Source organism: Carcharodon carcharias, chromosome 14 (assembly GCF_017639515.1).
Source record: "Carcharodon carcharias isolate sCarCar2 chromosome 14, sCarCar2.pri, whole genome shotgun sequence".
Taxonomy (NCBI): domain Eukaryota; kingdom Metazoa; phylum Chordata; class Chondrichthyes; order Lamniformes; family Lamnidae; genus Carcharodon; species Carcharodon carcharias.
The window spans coordinates 24,562,336-24,587,852 of NC_054480.1; the positions used below are offsets into that span (position 1 = coordinate 24,562,336).

General features: G+C 41.6%; 1 long non-coding RNA gene across 1 annotated transcript; it reads right to left on the reverse strand.

Moving 5' to 3' along the window:
- Window positions 1-460: 460 nt before the first annotated feature.
- Window positions 461-25,495, reverse strand: LOC121287660. Its single transcript, XR_005945202.1, has 3 exons — window positions 25,414-25,495; window positions 24,028-24,121; window positions 461-1,718 (listed from the first exon to the last, which is right to left on the reverse strand). It is a non-coding gene; the product is annotated as an uncharacterized LOC121287660 (long non-coding RNA).
- Window positions 25,496-25,517: the final 22 nt, after the last annotated feature.

Consider the following 25,517-nt stretch of genomic DNA (forward strand, 5'->3'; position numbering starts at 1 on the left):
CTGCAAGTATAACTACCTTACACCTTCTTTCCAGTAAAACAATCTAGGCCTTTCTTTAATTTTTAACAGCCCCATCATCCAGATCTGTTGTCAGGCAGACTTCAGAACAGGTCACATGACCCCTATCATTTAAAGACACTGTCTTATTAAATTAAATTAAAGATATAGTCCTAAAACATAATACTCTTATAAACCTTATAATTGCAACAATACGAGGTGCTTCCTAAAGCACTGTTATGAATCTTGATGACTGAATGTGAGTGATGAAGTAAATATGCATGGAAGATTTGTAGGATACATAGTTTGGGATTTACTTTTGTATATGGATTTGTTCTAATATTTAAACTGGCTCTTGGATAATCCTAAATAAACTAATGCAAATACTTTGCCTTTAAAATAAATGCAGTAAAGTATTGATTGACAGCCCATTTTATTCATATGAAATACAACAGGACACATATTGATGTATAACTCACAACTATTTTATTTCACTACATCTGCACAAACAATAATATTATGAATGTAGTCTTAAAATGGAACAATAAGTTGGTTTCAAATCTACAGCATCACTGGGTTCAACTTAAAATACAGAACCTAAGTTCTGAATTACAGTATAATAACAAGTTGAATTCAACTTAGCGTAATAGTAACATCTAGTTTTGAGAATGATAGCATATCTTTGACAAATTCAGTTCTTTAGAGTTTATTCAGCAATGTAACAGATAGTAATTCTATTCTTTCTGTTGAAGCAATGGTGATGTTGGACTGTATATTGGTATAAGGAAAGGCAATGAAAAATCAGAAGGCAAAGCTATTAGCAAGTTCCGAACAACTGTTACTTTCATCTCTGTGAATCTGGCAAAGGGCACATAGACAATCCTTCATCTATTTCAGTAAGGAATGCAGAGCTGTACATATGGTGTGTAATAGGAACCCTGGTAACTTTATTGAGTGCACAGGAGTCAAGATAAACTTAAACATGTTGATTGTAAAACTTTGTGCTTTGACAAAACACTTGAATGGAACTAAATTGTCTGTGTAGAATCTGCTACCAGCAGAACAAATAAAGTCAAGCACCTGACAGAGCTGGCTTCCAGTGAAGAAAAGAGAACCACCATAAGTAAAAACTGTGGGCGGAATTTAATAAGAGGCGCGAGGGTCCCAACAGCGCAACCAAAGTGGGTGCCACTTCTACTTGTGTGTCAGGAGTCAGTGCCAATGCATTTAAAATTTAAATTTAAAAGGCCGATAGCGGGCATGTGAGACAAGTGTGATTAGGCATTCATTGGTAGATCCTGCCTTCAGATGACAATTCAGCAGGTCCGGGTGGCCTATAGAAGAGCCTCCTGGACAATTAGGGGAGGTCTGCATCAAGGTCACAACTTTCACATCCACCTCCTTTCATTCAGTTCTCTGATTCATTTGTTGTTGCACCTCTTCATCACCCTCAGTCCCCCTCAAACTTCTCTCCATCACTACCCCTTATTAATCTTTTTATCAGGAACTTTTTCAAATTTGTCTATAATTAGAATTAATAGGAGAATATAGGAACGTACAACACTGGAAAAGACTTTTAAGGCCCTTTAGACTAGTCTCAATGCCTAGGGAGTATTGTATTTCACAATACCTCCTGTACAGGCATTTCACCTGATACTTATCCATCTTGTCATTGCTGTCTGTTGTATATGTTCATCACCAGCTGCGGGAAGTAGTTCAATCTAATGACAGAATGGAATTGAAAGAGTTAGTAATCTCCTAAATGTACGAACATAAAATATGGAGGAACAGGTAAAACTAGTTGGTTCTTCTTGTTCCATCCTTGTATGACGCAACTTTTGCACAGCATTCACTCCCCACCCACACAGCATTGCAATCTCCTGGGAAAAGCAATAAAACATTATGGCAATTTAAGGAGGTTCTTCTCTCACTCTCAAAACAAACTCCAGGAGATCACAGTGATTGAATGATACACCCCTTCATGACCAGGTAACTCTATGTAGTTATGTTAGCCCCTCTCAAGAACTCATGGAGCTCACTTCTTAATGCTTGATTACCTTGAAAGGATAATCTTGTACCAAGGCCGGAATGCTTGCAGCTGCAATGCTTGCAGTTACTGCAGTAGGGAGAGATGATATCTTGGAGGGGGCATCGAATGAAGCTTTGTGGGTAGAGCTTAGGAATAAAAAAGGGCAGCCATGTTGCTAGGTGTTTATTATCGACCCCCAGGTAGTTAGCGGGAAATTGAGGAGCAAATATGTGCACAATTTGCGGAGGTGTGTAAAAACAATAACAATAGGGTAATTATATTAGGTGATTTCAACTTTCCCAACATTAATTGGGATAGACATAGTGTTAAGGGCTTGGGTGGAGTGGATTTCTTGAAATGTGTACAGGAGAACTTTTTAGGTCAGTATGTAGAGTGTCCAACAAGGGATGGTGCATTGCTGGACCTAATTCTGGGGAATGAAGCCGGACAGGTGGCTGAGGTGGCAGTGGGGGAGCATTTTAGTGATAGCGACCACAACATGGTACAGTTTAAGTTTGTTATGTACAAAGAAATCGACAAGTTGTAAAAAATGTTTTGGATTGGGGGAGAGTGAATTTTAGTAAAATAAGGCAGGATCTGGCCAAGGTAGACTGGGAACAGCTACTTGTGGGGAAATCTACAGAGGAGCACTGGGGGGCATTCAAAAAGGAAATGGGGAGGGCACAGGCTCAATATGTTCCCTCTATGGTGATAGGAAGGAGTAACAAGCCCAAAGAACTATGGATGACCAGAAATATTCAGGTTACGATGAGAAGGAGAAAAGAAGCTTTTAGCAGGTGGAAGGGAAGCAAATCAACGGAGGAATTAGTGGAGTACAGAAAGTGCAGGGTGGAGCTTAAAGCAATTAGGAGAACAAAGAGGGGATATGAAAAAGCTTTGGCTGGTAAAGGTAGGGAAAATCCCAAGATATTCTATAAGTATATCAATGGGAAGAGGATAACCAGGGAAAGAGTAGGGCTCATAAGGGACCAAGGGGGCAATCTATGGGTGGAGTCAGAGGGCATCGCTAGAGTGTTTAATGAATACTTCACATCCATCTTCACCCGAGAGAATGAGGATGAAGGTATCGAACTCGGGGATAGGGACTACAATGTTCTTAAGCAAATTGATATAGGGAGTGACAAGGGATTGGAGGTGTTGGCAGGCTTAAAAGTGGACAAATCTCCAGTTCTGGATGATTTGTGTCCCAGACTACTGAGGGAGGCAAGGGAGGAGATCGCAGGGGCTCTGACCCAAATTTTTAGTTCCTCTCTGGCCATGGGGGAGGTGCCAGAGGACTGGAGAACAGCTAATGTGGTTCCGCTATTTAAGAAGGGTCGTAGAGGTAAGCCAGGGAACTACAGGCCAGTGAGTGTCACGTCAGTGGTAGGGAAACTATTGGAGAAAATTCTGAAGGAGAGAATCTATCTCCACTTGGAGAGGTAAGGTTTGATCAGGGATAGTCAGCATGGCTTTGTCAGAGGGAGGTCATGCCTAATAAATTTGATTGAATTTTGTGTAGATAAGGGTAGTGCAGTTGATGTAGTCTATATGGATTTCAGCAAAGCCTTTGACAAGGTCCCACATGGGAGACTTATAAAGAAGGCAAAGGCACATGGGATACAGGGTAATTTGATAAGATGGATTCAAAATTGGCTTAGTTGTAGGAGACAGAGGGCAGTGACAGAAGGATGCTTTAGTGACTGAAAGTCAGTGTCCAGTGGCGTACCACAGGGATCTGTGCTCAGTCCCCTATTATTTGTCATTTATATAAACAACTTGGATGACTATGTGGGGGGTAGAATTAGTAAGTTGTGGATGACACAAAAATTGGCTGGGTGGTTAACAGTGAGGTTGAGTGTCTTGGGCTACAGGAAGATATAGACGTGATGGTCAAATGGGCAGATAAGTGGCAGATGGAATTTAACCCTGAAAACTTTGGAAGGAGCAATTTGACAAGGAAGTATTCAATGAACGGCATGACACTAAGAAGTTCTGAGGAACAAAGGGATCTTGGTGTGTGTGTCCATAGATCTCTGAAGGCAGAGGGGCATGTTAGTGGGGTGGTGAAAAAGGCATATGGGAGGTCATTTTGGAGTTGCATAGAACCTTGGTGAGGCAACAGCTGGAGTACTATGTGCAGTTCTGGTCACCACATTATAGGAAGGATGTGATTGCACTGAAGGGGGTGCAGAGGAGATTCACCAGAATGTTGCCTGGGATGAAACATTTAAGTTATGAAAAGAGTTTGGATAGACTTGGGATGTTTTTGTTGGAGCAGAGAAGACTGAGGGGCGACCTGATCGAAATGTATAGGATTATGAAGGGCATGGACAGGGTGGATAGGGAGCAGCTGTTCCCCTTAGTTGAAGGGTCAGTCACAAGGGGATATAAGTTCAAGGTGAGGGGCAGGAGGTTTATGGGGGATGTGAGGAAAAACTCTTTTACCCAGAGGGTGGTGATGGTCTGAAATGCGCTACCTGGGAGGGTGGCGGAAGCGGGTTGCCTCACATTCTTTAAAAAGTACTTGGATGAGCATTTGGCACATCATAACATTCAAGGCTATGGGCCAAGTGCTGGTAAATGGGATTAGGGGTAGGTAGGTCAGGTGTTTCTCACATGTCAGTGCAGACTCGGTGGGCTGAAGGGCCTCTCCTGCACTGTGTGATTCTGTGAAATATGCAATAACTGCACCTGCTGGAAACTTATTTGAGTGGAATTACATAAAATTAGTACAAAGGAATTACCTGAGTTTAGATAGTGAGGCCATTTTAACTGTAATCTAAACTAAAAGCTAATATGATGATCAAACTGTCCTTTTACGATTCTGGAGAATCAAGCCCTCTACCGATTGATTCACATACTCAACCATGCCAATGTCGTAGGTGTGTTTGTCAGTGCATGATTTCGCTGTTTCCTTTGACTATGAAAGGCAGGCCGCGGGCCCAGTACCCTGGCCCACGCTTAAATTCTAATTAATTAGCAATGTTCAAAGTACCTCAAACTTCTGGCCCTGCTCAAGTGCGTTTCCTATGAATATTATAAACCATCCTTTTCACAACAACAGAATAAAAGTGAGAAAATGTTGAAAGTGTTGAAATGTTCAAGTGTGAAATGGCCACTTTCTAAGCTAACAAAATAGCTGCATCAACTCCTGTCAAAGGCTTTAAACACCTCAAGAACGACAGAAGTCCATTTTCAATGATGGATGGGCAGGATCTCTATCTCCAGTGCCTGTTTTTGGATCACAACCCAAGTAATTGCTAACTCTGCAAAAGGTTTTCATATTATACCCAAAAGGACAGGACTCTGTAACTCAGACTTGCAATGGAATGGTTGTGACAGATCCAATAAATATTACACGAGTGCTTGAACCGATTATAGGGGAGGACAAAGATCTGCTTCAGGCTCCAAATCCAGATCAGTGTTTGCAGCTTCAACAAATCTATCACTGCCATTCTCAATGTTAGTCTCTTTGGCACCCAGCAATTCTGAAATGATCTACTACATTTTACATTCTTTTGCTCATATTCTACTGTTGATCACTCCCGAGAGCGAGCAGTTACTCTAGACAATTCAAAGAATTCTTATTTACATCCAATAATTAATAAAATAGCACATCATGGATTGAACAGAAATCTTTGTTAGTGTATTTAGCTTACTGAATGTGTTTCAAGTTATCTTAAGGTGCTGAATATTTGTTCCCGGGTCTTGATCTCGCTGTCAGGATGAAATGTTGGTCGGGAACCCCCAAATCTTGGCCGCAGCACCCCGAGGGAGAATGTGGAGGAGGCAGCCACACATATATAGGGAGCCCTATCAAATTAAGGATGGCAGGCGGGCTCTGAAGATTGGAGGGCCAGCTGTAGGCTACCTAGCTCTGGAGGATTGGCAGCCCAACTGGGAGAGGTGGGTACTGCTGATCTAGATGGGGGAACCGAGATGATGGAGGCGCATTCTGAATACTTTTGAATGTGTGAGGTTGAAGAGGTAACTACAGCCACCGGGGTATCATTATGGAGGGCTGCAGGGGTGGGTACCTGGCTCAGTGAGGACTTTCATGAGGCATCCCTGGTCCCTCTGGCCTGTCACTGGGAGGTTGCCTGTTTCACGGACAGCTTCTTGACTCGACAGGTAGCCTGTACACTGGCTGAAGAACCCAGGCAATTGTGAGAGTACCCTTAATTAGCCCTCAAGGGGCTTAATTGGCACAGCCAGTCGGGCAACCAGATCCACCGTCACCCTGTCTCCTGCAGAATCTTGAGGAGGCAGGCACATCTATTGAAAAGCAGTAGAATAAACATTTTGTTGGACTGTGTCTGTGGCTATAAACTATGGAACTGGTTTATTAAGGTAACAGATAAGTAGTAGCAATATACAAAAAGCACCATAATTTACAGATCATGTCTGTTCGTTCTCAGATACAGAAACAAATAAATCTAAACAATTATTCATCAACGCTCCTGGCAATACAGAATCTGGGATAGCACCCTTAGCATACCTTTTATGGGAGGTATTTTTCCAAAGAGCTCACCATTTTTCTCTGGATGGTTTCAACTTCAACTTTCATTTAATACAGGTAGGATTGGGGAACTGTTGGGCCTAGTGCCCTGGTTTGTTGGGCTAAAGGACCGAGGTTGTAAGCTTGTTTCAGGGTGACCGAGGTGGTACAAAGACAGAGAAGATCAGTAGACCGCTCTTTGAATAAACACATTCTGTTCATTTACAAAGGAACTCAGCAGCTACACTTGTGCGTTTGCAGCCCAAAGATCTGTCCTTACTCTTCAGGCTCTAACTCAAGACTACTGACTACAGAGGTAGCCCGTGCTACTCTGCTATCAGGTATCAAGATCATGTGATCTTACATTACAACATTTGTCTTAAAGGTATATTACACATCAGATTACTAGAGGAACTCACGACCAAGGCAACTGGACACAAGACAGGTGGCTTCCATCTCAGTCCAGATGGCGTATCAAGCATCTCAATCTGAAGGCGGTACAATTAGTTTGGAGAAGGATGGACTAACAGCATCTGCCATCCAAACAAATAAGGGTTACTAATTACATCTGCACTAGCGTCCATTTAAGAAAAACATTGAAGGACCACCCAATTTTCACCATTGACCCAAAATAATTCTCAGCCTCAATTTAAAAATGGAAGTCTCTGTGACTCTGAAAATGAATGAATGAATGGGACTATTCTAATCTACAAGAGCAGGTCAGGGGCTAAGAATCCTGGAGCAAGAAACTCACCTCCTGACTCCCCAAAACCTGTCTACCATCTACAAGGCACAAGTCGGGAGTGTGATGGAATACTCTCCACTTGCCTGGATGAGTGCAGCTCCAAAAACAGTCAGGAAGGACAAAGCAGTTTGCTTGATTGGCACCCTATCCACAAACATTCACTCCCTCCATCACCGATGCACAGTAGCAGCAGTGTGTACCACCTACAAGATGCACTGCAGAAACTCACCAAGGCTCTTTAGGCAGCAACTTCCAAACCCATGACACTACCATCTAGAAGGAGAAGGACAGCAAATACATGAGAACACCACCACCTGGAATTGCCCCTCCAAGCCACTCAGCATCCTGACTTGGAAATATATCGCAGTTCCTTCACTGTTGCTAGATCCTGGAACTCCCTAACAGCACTGTGGGTGTACCTACACCACAGGGACTGCAGCGGTTCAAGAAGGCAGCTCATCACCACCTTCTCAAGGGCAATTAGGGATGGGCAATAAATGCTGACATAGTCAGTGACGCCCATATTCCATAAAATGATTTGAATGATTCTAAACTTTATTCATGTAGGTACTATGGATTGGTGTTGTGCTAAGAGACCTGTGATGTAATGTACTTTTTAGGGGCAAAATTTTATGGCCCCCACATGGCAGGGATGGGGTCGCAAAATGTGATGAGCCATTCAAAATTCCTATGGCTTCGGCAGGACTGGAAAATCCCACCTTCAAGAGGGGCCATGAAATTCTGCACTAGGTGTTTTTCATTCAAAATGGAAGTCTGACTACACAAAAACTGCTGGATATTCCAAATAAAACAAGTGAGCAGTCATGCATCATTTCCTATTAACTAACTAAACAGTAGTTAATTACAATTACATGACAAATAGCTATTCATCTGTTTCAGTATACTTATTTAGATCATTTAGATAAGGATCTCGTTTAACTCACAAGATCTAAACAGAATTTGATCTTCTGGTACTTACCATAATTTATGGGATGAATGGTATCAAATTACACTTTATTGCTCTCCAACAAAGTGGTACAGTTTGTTCAGCACATTTCAACCAAAGTGATCTAAATCAATATTTTGTGGTAGTATCTTGGTGTCCTTTAATTCGGATATGCACCATTCTGTATGGTACTGAGCCATATAGACCTGAAAATTTCACCCTGTTCTGTCTTGAATTAGTTAACCTCAGCCAAGTTATCAGATGGAGCATAACAATTGGTCTCAGTATTGTTGGACTGGAAATTGTTGTTAAATGTCCAATGTTGACATATGTTGACTTCCTGCCACCCAGGTTTCCAGAACCTGCACGGAATAATGGCAAGGGAAAGTATAGCAACAGGACATTAATATGTGCAATGAGTACTTGAGTGTGGCATCTGTAAGCAGCTAGAACCCACTAAAGCATATCACATGAATTCTTAATGTTAATATCTATTTCAATAGTGAATTTTTTGCATTAAAATACATCAAGGTGTCTCATACACACTGAAGTACTTTGACTCTTGGGCAGGGGACGCCACAGCCAACCTGTACCACAAGTACAACACACAAATAGAGGATGAATTATCATTAAACCTCTTTTTGAGGGGAAAACTGTTGGCCTGAACACTGGAAGCATGCTGTGGGATCTTTAACATCCACCTGAACAGATAGAAACAGCCTCCATCCTGAATTTCCATGGGGTTCTCCCAATCATCTGCTAGAGTAGAAACTCCAAAGAAATGGCATAAACAAACATTTTTAAGCTTTATCTCTATCCCTGGGAATTACGTTGACCTCATACTGGAGAGCCCACGGCAATTTTAGACAATGAATTCAATGACTGTATCCCTAAACTGGGAATTTTGCTTGCCTAAAAAAAGATTTGTCTCCAGAGCACAGATCTATGTGTAGACATTTGATCCACAATATCATGGTCTCATCGCATGAATAATTAAAAAAACTCTTAAGGCTGTTATGTGCGGACAGGAGGCACTGACTTTGGTTTCCCCCATCTACCAGCTCAGTAAAAACATCTGAGGAATAGGAACACTGGCACCAGACTTAAATATGCATTCCACCAAATGAAGTGCCCTTTTATAAGCCAAATGACATATTACTGACCAAGATAAATCTTAATGGGAGCCGAGTTGCAGCGAATAGCTAAAGCATAATAGCATCAGACTGCATAAAATGAAAAATGTTATTCAGCCCACAAATCAAGTATATTTTAATGAAAGCATTTTATATGAGTCAAGGCATATAAGATGAAAAGGATATCAAAGAAAAGATGGATAATAAAGAAGAATGTCTGAAACATGAAAGAAAATGTAGCAGTAATTGATTATAATGGGTGAAAGATTATAATTGGTACAGTGCAAGTGTGAAGGATTTGATAACACATATGGAGAAGAGCAACAGGGGCAAGTTAAGAAAGTTGAAAAAATGAACTTTAAGAAATTGTTTCTGTCAAAGGAAGCAAGATCATCTAAAAATAAATCCAGCGTGAAAGAGTGGAAGAAGGAAAGTATAAACACAATGGGCAGGATTTTCCTGCAGGTTTTAAGACCCCACCGTCAGCTTCAAAGGGGGTTTAGAGGTCCACACTGTGGCAGAATTAATGCTCCTCCCTCACAGCTGTGAGTTTGGAGGCGGCGGGGGGGTGGGGGGGGGGGGGTGGGATTTTAATTGATTTGGAGGGTTTGGGGCGAGGTCCCCATCGCACTCGTGACTCTGCCCAGTTAAGTTCTTCCCAGACACTAACTGAGCCACTTAAGTGGGCAATTGATGCTCACTTAAGGGCTTTATCCAGCTGCTGCTATTCAACCTCAAAACCTGACAGAAGTGCAGCATTCCCCACCACCCAAGGCTTACTGGAATGTCCCAGTCAGCATCTGACAGCAGGCCTCAATAGGCCTTTAATTAGTTCAATTAACTACCCACCACTTGTAGGCAGGTAGTCCTGTCACACTAACAAACCCGCTTTCAGGAAAATGGAATGGAGTCGGGAAACCAGCACGCTGACTGGTGGTGTTACTTTTAGCATCGTCCAGCTCTATTCCTGGCCCCAGTGAGGCCTAAAAATATGACCCAACAGATCCCACAATATTACCGCTCTATTCTCCTATAACCCCATCAGCCTCCAGCAAGTCCTGCAAGAGGGAGGAAGTGTATCAGTATGGTGCAATGCATTTGGGAGATGTGGTTGTCATGTTTGAATAGCAATAACAGCACTATGGACAAGATAAACTCATCCAGCAGTATTCAGCCTGTTCAATACAAGAGTATCATGTCAGGTCATTTGTCACAAATCTAGACCTTGATTGGCTCAATGTTGCTCCTGTATTTAAGATGCAAACAGGGGGCTAGGAAAGAAGCAAAGCAAAATATTTTAATGTTACAGATCGGTTACAGCACAGAAGGAAGCCATTCAGCCCAACATGTCACCCCTGGTTCTCTGAAGGAGCAATTTACCTAGTGTCACTCCCTAACCTTCTTCCTGTAGCCCTACACATTCTTCCTTAGTTTCTTAAGCAAAGAAATAGAACTGGCTAAATTTGATATCAGTCCAGTTAAAGTAAAGTTCTAGTACAAATGTAAGGTAATATAACAGTGATAAAATGATTCATAATGTATGAGTAGCTTTGATACCTTTAAAATAGTGTGTTATATATGGGGAGAGGTAGTGGGATAACTTTTCCCCTTTTCTCGGCTCTTGGCAGACCACAACAGGATGTATTTTTGAGAAGGAGTGTTTTGACCCTTTTGAGTGCAGTGACATTAAAGAACAGGCACAAGCATGTTTTCTTTCAAGTGTAAATCAAAAGAAAGGAGAAACGTTTACTTCCACAATATCCAAAATGTAAACGTGACAAACACCCATTCTCCAAACATGCAGACACACACACACCCAAGAAAAGATGATTTCTAGAGATGAAACACACAATTAGATTACTAACAGAGTAATAAGAAACATGTGACTTGTTTAACCAGCCTTTATGATGGAGATTGAAAACAGTGCAGGGTCCTCTACTGTTTCTTTGAGGGAAAATGGAGGTTAAAAGTTTCTGGCTTTCCCAGAACCCCCACCCCCAATGGTCCCTAATATGCTCTATGCCAAGCTATGCCCTCCAAACATCCCCTATGGTCACTAATACCCCCTATGCCAAGTAATGCCCCTCCACCCACTCCATGGTCCCTCATACCCCCTATGCCAAGCTATGGCACTCCACCCAACCTCATGACCCCTATGGCAAATTATGACACTCAACCCCTCCCCCATGGCACCTCTTGCTCCATGCCAAGCTGTGGCACTTCCATACCCATTGATCCACATATACTGTATAAAACCAATTAACCCTAAAGTGACAGTATGATGTGTAAGAAAAAGCTCATTTGTTACTTTCTACTATGTTAAAAAATGGCATATCACTACAAGGTAATACAAGTGCCAATCATCCAGACCCTTTAAAGTATCAATCACAGAAACTACAAACCCTTAAAACTACTTAACCTTGTGTAAGTAGAGATTGTGAAATTAATAGCAGAGACCAGGGTACCAGAGCTGTCAATAGGGCAATGTTTTCTCTGGGGTGTAGCTGTTTCAACAAGAGTAATGAATGACTGGGCTCTCAGCCAAGCCTAATTATGTATGCAGTACCTTGGCATAGGGGGCATGAGGAAGACCTTTTGCACTCACTTTTTAAAAGGTCCCCTCATACAGATTAGTTTCACAACTCCTTTTAGGGGCCATGAACCATGACTCTTTAAAAGCGTGGCCCGATTCCTTGAAAATTGCACAGGAGTAGGAGATGCCCATCTCCGCAATGGAGCTGTCCAGGTTGGAAGTGCCAGGTACGGATTTTTGATAGGATCCTGCCCTTTAAAGGCATTTCCAAAAATCAAGCAGCTCAGGAATAGGATCAGGAACCCCAGAATCGGGACTGCCTGCCATTTTTAATGGGCTCCCAAGTCATCCCAACTCAGTGAAAATTCAGCCCATTGGCTCTGTCTGTCCAGAAACCACAAAAGGAGCCATTTGACTCTCAGGAATCCATTTTGAAGGTGCAATGTCCATTTTTTCATGTGGCTTCCTTTTTAAATGTAAACTGTTCATCTCCCAATTAGCTTTACGGGCAGGACATGGCTGTCACAGGTGTTTGTTTCAGCATCAGGGTGAGCAGGAATGTTGAAGCTGCTCAGCTACAGTTCCCACTCCCAGTTTCACTTCAGTGAATTGTGCTGGCAATTGAGAATGTGTGGGCCTCAGATAAAGATACGATCTGAATCAGTTAAACTCCCCCCACCCTCCACCCCCGTTGTCAGAGAATTTGCCAACTCTTCCTTCCTGGGCTCACGTATGAAGACCTCTGAAGTTGAAAGGTTCATTGCCTATTCAACAAGTATATGCTTCCTGGAGATGAGAGGAGAAAATTTGGCATGGGGAAGGGTGGAGGGGGATGGCCCAGAAAGCTGGAATTTATCTGGACTTTCCCATAAACTTATTGTGACTGGTAATGTCAATAAATCTGGGCACTAATTTAAAGATTAAGTAAACATATGTTCCAATTGGTACTACATTGTTGAGAAGAATTGTGAAATCAATTCAGTGACACTGCTTTTATAGATGATCCATCAAATGCCAGAAGTGCCCAGGGAAGGGAAATAGTTTAAGCACAAACCACCTGGTACATGTGACATTAATAAGGGATATGTAATGCTGATGTTAAAAAAAAACCAAAAAGGTCACTAAAATGCTTATTGCATTCAGGTTACAGAATTATAAGGATGCACCCACTTTAGTTCTATTGCAGAAAGGTGGCTTTATTTTCTAATTATTCATCTGATGTGGCAATTGCTGGCGAGGCCAACATTTATTGCCCATGCCATATTGTACTTCTTAAACTGTTGCAGTCCATGTTGTTCTTAATTATGAGTTCCAGAATTTTGACCCAGCAACAATTAAGCAATGGCAATATATATTCAAGTCATGATTGTGTGTAACTTGGAGGGGAACTTGCAGGTGGTAGAGCTCCCATGTGCCTGCTGCCCTTGTCCTTCTAGGTGGTAGAGGTTGCAGGTTTATGAGGCTGCCAAAGAAGCCTGGACGAGTTGCTGCAGTGAATTTTGAAGATGGCACACACTTCTGCCACAGTGTGCCAGTGGTGGGGAGTGAATGCTTAAGGTGCCAGTCAAGTGGGTTGCTTTGTCCTGGTTGGTGCTGAGTTTCTTGAGTGTTGGAGCTGCACTCACCCTGACAAGTGGAGCGTATTCTATCACAGTCTTAAGTTGTCCCTTGTAAATAGTAGAAAGGCTTTGGAGAGTTAGGAAGTTGCTCATTCGCTACAGACTATGTGCCCTCTGTAGACAAAGTATTTCTGTGGCTGGTCCAGTTAAGTGTCTGGTTACTTATAGGTCACCAGGATGTTGATGGTGGGGGACTTGGAAATGGTAATGCCATTGAAGTAATGCCATTGAATGTCAAGGGGAGCGATTAAACTCTCTAATTGGAGAGGGTCATTGCCTGGCACTTATGTGCCATGAATGTTACTTGCCACTTATCAGCCCAAGCCTGAATGGTGTTCTGGTCTTGCTGCATGCAAGCAGAGACTGCTTTATTATCTAAGGAGTTGTGAATGCTACTAAGCACTTCAAACATTGGCAAACATCCAACAACTACAACCATCTACTTTTGTTCTATCTATGACGCCAGCTAGTGGGGAGCTATCGCTTGATTCCCATTGACTTCAAATTTTCAAGGGTTCTTTGATACCACACTTGATCAAATGCTGTCTTGATGTTGGAATTCAGCTTTTTTATCCTTGTTTGCACCATAGCAATAGTGAGGTCTGAGGCCGAGTGGCCCTACTGCAAATCAAACTGAGGTTATTGGTGAGTTTTTATTATTTATTGGCTAACCCTCACTAATGAGGATGATTGTCTTCCATGAGTCCAAAGATGGCCAATGAGGCTGATTCGGGATCTGCAGACGTAGGGTATTTGTTTTCATGTGGGATGTCTGGTCATGCGTTATCAGTTCAGGTCATGGTGTGTTCTTTTTGCCACTTTCTCTCTGAGTTGGTGAATAAGTGCTGTTTGCTAACACTGCCGCTGATCCCTTCCATCACTATGCTGATGATTGACAGTAGACTGATGGGAAGATAGTTGCTGCTTCTGGCAAGCTTTTCTGTTTTCTCATTGAACCAAAATTGGTCCCTAGCTTGATGGTAAAAGTGAGGAATATGCTGGGCCATGAGATTACAGAATGTGGCGGAATACAATTATGCTGCTGCTGTTGGCCCACAGTGCCCCATGGATATCTAGGTTTGAGCTGCTAGATCTGTTCCGATTCTATTCCATTTTGCACTGTATGTGTGCCACACAACATGATGGAAGGTCTCCTCAATGTGAAGACTAGGAAAGAGTCCAGTCTGAGAAAAGTTCTATGTGGATGGCTTCCTCAACATTTCAAAAAATCCTACATCTCAGCATTACCCCTTAGTTTTAGGCATTTCACTGACAGAAACCTAAATTAAGTTTGGAACCAAATGCCTTATCAACCCCATTAACTCATATGTTTGAGTAACTTTCAGATCAGATGCTAACATAGAACACTGCAATACAAAGTAACAGAGTGACCTTAATATGCCAATGGCTTTTTCTCAATTTGCAGTCGCCTATGTTCTAAAATATTTGCCATACCAAAAGCAGCAGCAGTGACTCATCAACAAATGGATTAAACCATCTCCCAGTCAGAAATGTCAGTGTGTGCAGTGCAGATTCACAGAAGGCAGAGGCACTGTTGGTCAAGTATCAGCAGTTTGACTTACAAATCTGATTGTGCCACACCTATTTTTCAGGCATAAAAGCAGTAAAACTTGAAAATGACTGGAACAGGTCTGAACTGGTCTCATGCCTTACAATGGAACTCCAGTTCAGACCAATATCAGTCATGTCTAAGTTTCGCTGTTTTTCCCTTCTGGGAGTCCAATATGGCAGATGACATGAGAGTGGGACCTGGTTACTAGTGAGTGCCATTCCATACAATAAAGTTACCCCTAATTCAGGATTAATCAACAATCTTACTTGAGAGATCACACAATGACTGAAGTGGGAAATTGATGTCTGCTGAATATTATGTATTATGCATTTTACACTGCATCTAACTATGCCATCTATGATCTGAGCATGTATTATTGGTTAATTTAATGAAAATATGTTCCTGTGCCCAGCACACTAATATCCCTTAATAATTTTAAATATTTTATCTGAAAATACATTAGAAGGGTGTAATATGATATTATAGCTATTAGTATGATGTGACAAATTTCTCTCCCTGTGAGGTTCACCATAACCAGTCAAGCTCGCTTGTGAAGATATTTATCATACAATGCTGCTGGCCATGACTTATCCTCTACATCTGTGTTCTACATTCTCCAATGACAATGCTGTGTGTGATGACATTTATACTTCCAGTTTAAATTTCCACTTGCAGCTGTTATTGCCTATAGCATATTGAACACTTACTCGGAGGAGTTTTGATGTTTAGTGAAATTGAAAGGTTTATGGTTATTTTTGCTGACATCCATAGAGTACATTTAGACAAGAATTCATTGTTTGAAGGTATGCCAAAGCATGTGTCTGCAGATTCTACTTGGATAGGGTGTCAAATACCTGCAACATTCCACCTAGACATGAAAGGTTACATCAGAATCTTAAAATTGCTGGGTCACCTAGACACTTGACAACAGACTGACTGCTCTTCTTATGTGTGCCTTATACTTTGGTTAGCACCCACATGCATTGGGCATATCAAGAGGAATAAATTCAGTAACAGTTGGGTTTAAGCGGCTGGTGTACTGAAGAAAGAATTTCACTTGCTACTCCAAAGGAGCAGCTCAGAATTGCTTTAGACGGTGAATTGTTTGCTTGTGCACTGCCCAGTGTCCCAACAGAGGCTCATTAAGTAGAACTGATAACCTGCAATTATTGGCTGAGCCAGTTTTTATCACTGTGCTAATCCATGTGCAGTTTCACCTAAATGTCAGCCCAAATTTTAGTCACAGCTCACTTGCACTCCCACCTCTGAATCAGAAGGTTTAGCTTCAAGTCACACTCCAGAGACTTGGGGCAGGATCTTCCTCCCATCGGGGAGGGGAGCAGACGGAGGGTTGTGCGCGAGTGGGCGGGTTCCCGATTGGTGCCCCCAGTCGGGGGTGTGCCGCCATTTTACATTACGTGGGCAGGCTAATTAAGGTCCACCCAGCGTGAGGTGCAACAGGAAGCGCTATGTGCTCCCTGTGCGGGCGGGGAGGGTGGGGGTGTGGTGATTCCCTGAGCCGGGAGTGCAGCGCACAGATCTCCCTGAGACAAGGTGCTGCCTCAGGAAGATCGGCTCAGGTTTCAAACATTGAATAAAGATGGGAAAAAAGATTATTGACATGTCCCCTCATGCGACACTGTCACATGAGCTGGAACATGTCCATTACTTTTATTTAAAAATTTCTGGAACGTTTTAAATCCGTATGAAATCTCATCCCGCCCGTGGACGAGGTTTCGTGTTTTTTTGGGAAGCCCGCCTGGGCTCTCGGCCTGCCTGCCAACCTTAAGGTTGGACCGGCAGGTCCGTTGATTACTTCAATTACTTCTCTAAGGATCTTAAGTGGCCATTGACAGATCAGCCCTGGAATCCCCGCCCGCCGACCTGAAAATGTAAATGACGCAGGATGACATCGGGACACATGCCCAACATCGCCCTCCCCATCATTTGACGTGACGATGAGCAGGCCCCGCCCCCACTCGCCAACCTAAAAGTTCACCCCTTGAGCACAAAACCTAGGCTGACAGTCTAGTGCAATATTGAGGGAGTTCTGCAATGTCAGAGGCACTTGGAAGTAATGTTAAGGTTTGCTTAGAGGACTTAAGGCACTATTTTGAAAAAAAAACAGCAGGGGAGTTCTTCCTGGTGTCCTGGCTAACACTTATCCCTCAATTACCATCAATAAAAAACAGATTATCTGGTCATTATCACATTGCTTTCTGTGGGACACACTATGTGGAAGTTGACCAGAACATTTCCTACCGTACAATAGTAACTAGAATTCAAAAGTATTGACAGAATAGCAATTTGGAACATCTTGAAGTTGTGAAAAGAGTTATATAAATGCATGTTTTTTTAGTAATTGCAATTGGTCAAATTATGCTTTATTCACTTTATCCCAAAGAAAGAAGCAGTACATTTTTTTGAAGTAACAGCAGAGCATGGTTCATTACCTGGCTTGTTCGATAACACTAACCAAGTGGCTGTGAGCATTTTTGGAACCAATTGACGTAAAAGGTTGAACATTGATAAATCTCCTAATTTGAAAAAAAGCTCGTGTCAGATGATTATTACAGATTTCTGTAATATATACAATGTTTAGCTTAATGACCAGCAAAGTGTTGCTGCAAAGTGTTTTAACGCTACAGGCTCTGAAACATAACAACAAATCTCCAATCAGCAATCTCCTAGATTCTGCACTTTACTTCTCAACCATACAATCATCAACTCAGTAAAAGAAAGTAAAAGTATAGGGCAAGCCGAATGCTCCTATGCTGCAAGTGAAGAACCCTCACTTGAGGGGCTTGCATGTCAGAGATAAGGCTACACTACAACCGAGCCAAGTCTCTGATCATGTTCCCTTTGAGTAAATCTGCCTGCTGAAGGTGCAGGATCACTAAATTTACCCTATTAGCAGATAATACATAGAGTAATAAATCCCTTGGAGTGAGTTACAATGTTACACTCCAATCTCTGTATGGTGTTTCCTACACCACCTGAATTGAATTATAACTTTGTAACTCATTTCCATATGCCTATTATTTTGCATTTATTAACCCTGCCACTCGTAATACCTAGTCAGTTATTGATTATTGAAATTATCAATCAGTTTCTCTGAAATCAAACATTATTTTAAATAACTTAAATAGCACTGATAAGTAGGAGCCATATACATAATTGGATAAGTTGACAATTTAATTATCAATCTCCAAAGCTGCAGAATTGACAGCATAAGAAATCCTTGGTCATTCATTACAGTACTGATATTAATGCATCAGCTCATATTGCCAGCAAGCTACTTAATCCATAAAACATCCAACAAGGCGGCACTGTTTTAGGACACAATCAGCTGATGCTTGGGTATTGTATATGTTCCCAATAATACGTGCATATGAGATGCATTTAAATGGATTGTTTCAAATATCCGCAAGAACTTCTGCTAAGACCAGTAAGCACTGATGCTAGTCTGATAATAAAAATACTGAAAGTATAACCATGAATCCTCTTGTAACACTGACATATTTTATAGCACAAGTGAGCTTTTGAAATCTCAGCGGTTCCTTCTTCAGATGATGAAGTGCCTCAAGTGCTCATTTATGACTAATATGGGGAGCCCAATAACTCCATAATAATAAAAAAGAACTCATTGCACAAAAAACATACTACCACAGAAATAGTTTGTTCCTGCTCCTTCATTTCCAATTTTGCCTCATCATTATTAGATTGTCTTTTAATAAATGAAAGTTTTATCAGTTATAGTTCTGACCGCCACTTGAATATCTTGTCCAAGAAAGTTTTGTAATCGGGAAAAGTACAATAAGTGTTTTCATCCAATTTTTCATTTGCAATAGGTATTTAAAAGGAGCAATCACAACCTGGTTCACACCTCATTAAATATCAACAAATAGATTAATAAATGCAAGTATTTAATTTGACTGGTTAGCAAGTGGCCATATAACCTGCACTTAATTTTTTATCATTTTGTTTTTATTTCAGAAACATTGATCTTTAGGTTATATACTAAAAACAACATATATTTATGTAGTGCCCTCAATGAAATGAAATGTCTCAAGGTGCTGAACAACTAAAATAAATGATCCATTTTGCAATATATTACAGCCTGATTAGGAATTAAAAGAACCCAAGTAATCATTTCTACCCAATCTAATTGTATTCTTTATTTCCTACTATACCTGGTTTGCTTTCAGCAACATTGGAAGTTTTGTATAGTGGATAGAGATTGCTATAGCCTGGACATCAAGTCAATGTCTTGTTCCTAATTTTTTCCACTGCTTGTTTCTCCCAAAGGCATTACTGGGGCACAATTTTATGAAACTGGTAATTCTCACGCACCTTGCCCACGTGATCATTCTTCATGCCTGAGCGTAGACATTGAGACCAGATACGTTGAGCCCAGACTTTCGCTCCTGAGGCAGTAGTGTGAGTTGGGAGATCCCCAGGCTCACCACACCCACCTTGGAAGAACCCCCACCCAAATGGCACAATCTTCGTTCTGAGGGGGTGGATAAAGAAGGGGGTCAGGCCAGCCAACCCGGCTGCAGATTGGAGGCAGCTACAGGGGTTGCCAAGTGCTGAGAAGGGCTATTTGAAAAGGGCCACCTTTTCTGTGAGACTTCGCCCCTGTTGTTTCATTACATTTTAGGCAACCTAGCTCTCGCTCCTCACAGCTTATCAACCCCACTACTTCCCATGAAATCTTCATGCCCCCGTCCACCCCATGGCCCTTTATAGGCCCCATGCCAACTTAATAGAAACTCATGGCAACCCATATCCCTTTAACCCATCACCATTTGCCCTTACATCCTCCATGCCAACTCACCCACTATCTTACCATGGGCAGGAGATATTTTGTGATAAAACAAAATAAAGATCTAAATATCTATTACAGTCTTTAATATAGGTAAAAAAAAATGCTCCCATTCATGAAAGACCACTAAAACATTTAAGTCCCTTCAAGTATTTAATTGCTTATAAAAACAAACAGACCTGCATTCACGAACCCACATCAAAAACAGCTAACCCTTTAATTGCCTCTTTGAGCTGTCAGTCAAACTGCAAACGGAGGTTGCCTTACTGAGATAGTTGTAGGTTGGAAAGCAGCCAAGCATTAATAATGACATAATGATAGCCCTTGGGGTAATGTCAACAGACAGCTAGATTATACCTGCTAGAACAATTCTTTTTTCAAGTCTCACTGACACAGGCAACATAGTTTTAAAATTTTTAAAGGGCTGGGGACTTAAATCATTTTACAGCTTCAGTTTTTTTTCCCTCACTGATACAGGCAGGTTGTTTTTTCATTTTTAAATGGCTGAATATTTAACTAACTTCACAGCTTGACATTTTTACAAACCATATACACCATTTCCAGACTGGCTGGCCCTGCATCCCTTATGCCTGCACCTCTCCTTCCTCAGGTCATTATTCTAGAAGCTGCACTAGGACACCTGGCCTCCTCTCCCTTCTGCCCCTCTCTTCCTCTTCAGAGGCGGTGCCACCAATGGAGACCACATTCCCCATGACCAGGGTGACAGAAGGATGTCTGATACCTGGAAGGATCCACACGGTCAAAATCCTCTGAGGCCTTGGAGACACCAGTGAGCCCTGAAATGAAGCCTAGAAATGCTAAGAATGAAGCTCATAATGCAGATGAAGCTGTCAAGTTCAAATAAGCAACCAACAGCAAACTATCTCCAAGGGCAGGATATTCCTGTTGGCGAGCAGGCTGACACATAAAATGACGCGCAGTGACGTTGGGCGGAACTCCTGACGTCACCACACCCCATTTAAATTTTCAGATAGGCGGGGGCGCAACAAAATCAGCAGCGCACCCACAGACCTGTCAATGGCCAATTGAGGCTATTGACAGAGTCAGTTAAGTAATTAAAGGGCCTGCCCGTCCAGCCTTAAGGTTGGTGGGCAGGCCAGGAGCCCTGGCGTGAATTAGAAAAAGCATGAAACCTTATCCACGGGCGGGATGAAGTTTCATGTGGGTTTTTTTAAATTTTAATAAAGTTCTTGTAAAACTTATGGACATGTCCCAACTCATGTGACAGTGTCACATGAGGGGACATGTTAGGAAAATTTTATTTTTTTATTTTGAGCTTTTTTATATTTACAACTGCACTTAGCCTCAGGGAGATGAATGCGCTCTTTTGTGCGCATGTGCGAAAGAGCGCACTCTTGATTTTGGGAATCCCCACCGCCCCCCCCCCCCCCAACTTGTCTGCACAGGAAGCATATAGCGCTTCCATGCGGACGTCACACCAGGTGGGCCTTAATTGGCCCGCCCATATAAAATGTCGCCAAGCCCCCGATTGGGGGCACTGATGGGAAGCGCGCCTGTGCACACCCGCCCCTCAAATTCGCCCCTGACGGGGGGAAAATTCAGCCTCTACACTCCTCACTACTCACACTGGCAAAGCTGCTGACCCTTTTTTATCCTGCCCTTGGATGAGGTTTTGCAAAATGTGGGCTGCCCGCCTGCCTGTTTTGCCCACGTGACAATGTTAAATCAGGTTCAATTGGGTTTTCAAAGGCCTTAAGTGGCCTTTTTAATTGATGGTGGCCGCGGCTCTGACACCCATGCGCGCCCACTGACCTGAAGATTACGCACCTGTAGGGTGACATCAGAACACTCAGTCGACATCTTCTCACACTATTTTAAGCCCAGTCAGGAGATGTAAAGGTCTGCAGAGTTCAATGACTCTGCAAAAATTCAGGCCTGAGCGTCAACAGGGAAGGGTCATAATTGAGCCTGACTCTCTATCCTCACTTGATATTCACCTGTATTTTCCACCAAAGGGTTGCTGGAAAGAATTTAGGATTGTGAACCCTGGTTGCTTTCCATCTCCTTCCTGCACCCCCATCTTAGGCTGAGGATACAAAGACTAATTGTAGCTGTGTTCATGCCAACCTTCAGTGCCCAACTAAGCTCTACAGACCTGGGACTTTCACTGACACACTAGATGGTACATATAACCATTGAACTTTAGGTACACAAATAGTGCCATCAGTTTTTTTTTCTCATAAATTTTAAGCACTGTTCCTAAGATGTTTCTTTGCTGTGTAATGATCCCATTAGTACCTGGTACTCTCTGGTAATTTTGACCAGGTCTTCAGAACTGAGCCTTGACGGTGAATGTCAGCAGGCCATTCAGTCATGGGAAGAAGGAAGTGGGAATACTGCTTGGAAACCTAGACAGTCTCATCTTCTCTCCCAATGTACACTAAGAAGCCAATTATAGAACCTCTGTAATCTCGTCAGTTGAGATTAATCTATTCAGCATTGCTCAGAAATTAAATTTAGTCTGTATGGATCAACAACTCACTGATAAGCTCATTGGGACACTGGGGAGCAATGTTTTATTTAAAATGTTTGTTGTTCTAGGGAGGGTGCCAGATTCAATTCTTGGGGAAGAGTTTTAGAAAACTCTACTCAGCACAATGTGGGTAATTTGGGCTTTGGGTGACAGTATAAAATGGGTGACATCCATTAGGCAGCTGGTATACACTCTCCCAATTTTCATTTTCAGATGTATAATGGCTGCTGATGTGACACTGCCACACTATCCACACCGTCATCCAAGGAGAAAATGAGCCCGCTAACTCAAAAATCTAGTCCTCTTGGTTGTGGGATTATCACATCAGTTTTAACACAATGGAAATGTAGTTTCAGTGTGATATTAGAGTCCACATTGCAGCTGTACTGCTTATCCCTAGACAATAAAGGATGCCAGTGTGGTGACATGGTATGACATCATTGCATTACCATCGGCCTGACCTTACATCTTATCTCAGTGGCACCTGAAGTCTCTCGTACTGGTGTCACATAGGGTACAAGTATTAATGGACTTAATGTAACTGTTTATTGCTATAAAATCAATTCTGTGTTATCAATTTCAGATTTACCACAAAGTTCAAGACATAAATTAAGTTGAATGAATGACAGACACTGTTGTCTTTCTTTCAAGGTCCTTCATAATGTACTTTCTTGAGTTTCAGCTACATTCTCAAGGAAACAAATAAGCATACTGAGATCTTACTTTTGGTTGAATCAGTTAGGTGTAGTTAAGGTGGCGAAAAACAGAAAATTAGTGAAACCTGTATTATTAAATGAATTCAAACTAAAATTATGATAGGTCATGGCAAGAATGAAAATGGATCTTTTAACAATCCCTCAGTGCCTATTTACAGGAGTAAATTATAACAATATTTATAATCTCCTTTCTGCCTTTTCTCTGCCAATTTATTTTTCTTCGATTTTAATTTCCTTGTGCCTTCATTCAGCAAAGACACTATTCAATGAATAGCTGCAAGTGAATCAATATCCCAAATAAAACAAGCCTTTTAATGCCATTAAAGTATCATTCCCACTCCGCCCTGCACAATCTTGATACTGAAATAAGTGTTGATGTTCATACACATTGTATATTAATGTTTTAGGCGGACAAATTATGCATACAATTTTCCGTTGTTTCCCTCTCCGGGAAAGATACAACATTTAATATGAAAACTGAATTGAAGAAAAATCTATGGAAAGAATCTCAGAAACAAAATACACTGCTGCTTATGAATGTTTACTGTCTAATGAACAGGGAAAACATACAGAAATAAACATTTCTCCTTCACTGTGTGATATCAACTCTCCTGTGAGAAAGGTAATGAATTATCCATATAAATGATGGATGGAAAAAAATTAGTGGCCATGCTTTCACAGTCACGGGACAGAGCAAATTTTAATGGAACTATCTAAGAGCATATTCAAGCAGTTCAATTTTTGTTCTTTGCACTCTCTTAAGGGTTAAAATTGTAATTTATTACACAGAGGATAAGTAATATCTGACATATTCCTGGCCTTACTATAAATCTTGCTTTGTATTTCTAAACTACAGGCATTCCAACAATAAGGCATTAAAATTATTACCTACGTTTTACCTTCTTGCCACCTCAACCTGGAATCATTAGGGGATAATATATAGATCATTCCATCCAAGTCAGTAAGATTTCTCTGCAGTGCATATCCTTGAGAAAGGGAAAGGTAGGAAATTAATAAGATCTTTCATCACTAATAGTCTAATGCAACTCAATTGTCTTAAATGTATGATTTATTTCACCAGTAGCTGTGTGCAATGCCAACCAAACTAGCTGCATTGTTTGTGCTAAATATATTCCTGCAGTACACCATGGTTTCAAAATATCCATAGGTTTTTCCAGCTGGCCCACCTTTCTCAGCGATGCTGCATACAGTTGTGCGGAAATTACAGCATGAATGGATAGGTGGTTGTGTGTATGTGTGGTTTTTGGACATGGGTCTATATTTATTTCTGATGTATAAAGATTGACATAAATGGTAAGGAAATGCGAAGGAATGCATTGAAAGCAGCTCAAGCAGCTGCACTTTTCAGTTTTTAAGAAAAGAGCAAAATCCATAACTAACAGATAAAATATAATCTGCAGTTTGCAATACTGTGTCTGTTGTATGGTGCAGTTGTGTTTGGTGTAAGATCGGTCACAAGAACAAGAAGCCTGGGACCAATAATGAAGATCAGAAATCTTCCTGCTTCTGTAACATGTTACAAATATATTGTATAGATTATGGCTCACAGGGGAAAGGTGAAACTTGGTTAGTTTTACAGCTGTGCGCTTACATTTTAAACCCTGCTTGCATGCTTTTTTATAGTACTGAACAGCTGGTTGCTGCAAACAAATAAATCAACGTTCTCATTACCCCCAACTCTGTATAAAGAATCCATCATTAAACATTACATTCCCTCTGGTCTTATTCGTGGGCAGTTATCTTTGGAACTGAATTCCTAGTTCTGGAGTCTGGAGACCCTCTCTTGGTCAGTTATCACTGGTGACCTAAACTGCTATCTCTTGAGATTTGCACTATTCAGCTCCGATAGGAAGTCCTACAGTAGATTAGTGTTCACCAGAGCAGTTCAGGAGGACCCAAGGGGAGCTTTCACAGCGTGCTATCTAAACTGATCTTCCTGCCACTGTAGGGAAATCGACCACACGGATAACAAGTGCTTTCCTAATGATATTGAAAAACATCTTTACAAACTAATGAAAGGAGCCCGATTCACAGAGGGGTGGCCATCCCCAGTTGGTTTGTATCTTTAATATAATCATTCCCAAGTATTTTGCATTTAATCGCAGAAGCCAGATGAAGGGAGAGAGAAGCAGATGAAAATCGATACCCTTTCAAGTTCCGCTGTTTCAAGACATTTCCATTGTTTTCTTCGGCAAAAAAAAAGTTCAACAGATACAGCACAGTTTCTGTCAAGATCTATTATTATATCGATGCTTACCATACATAGTAGGGACCTACAGAATCACCAGGACACGTTAGTGGTAAGATGAGATACCTCTTTATTTGGCCTGGCTAAAAATAGCAGTCAAATGGCAGAGTCAG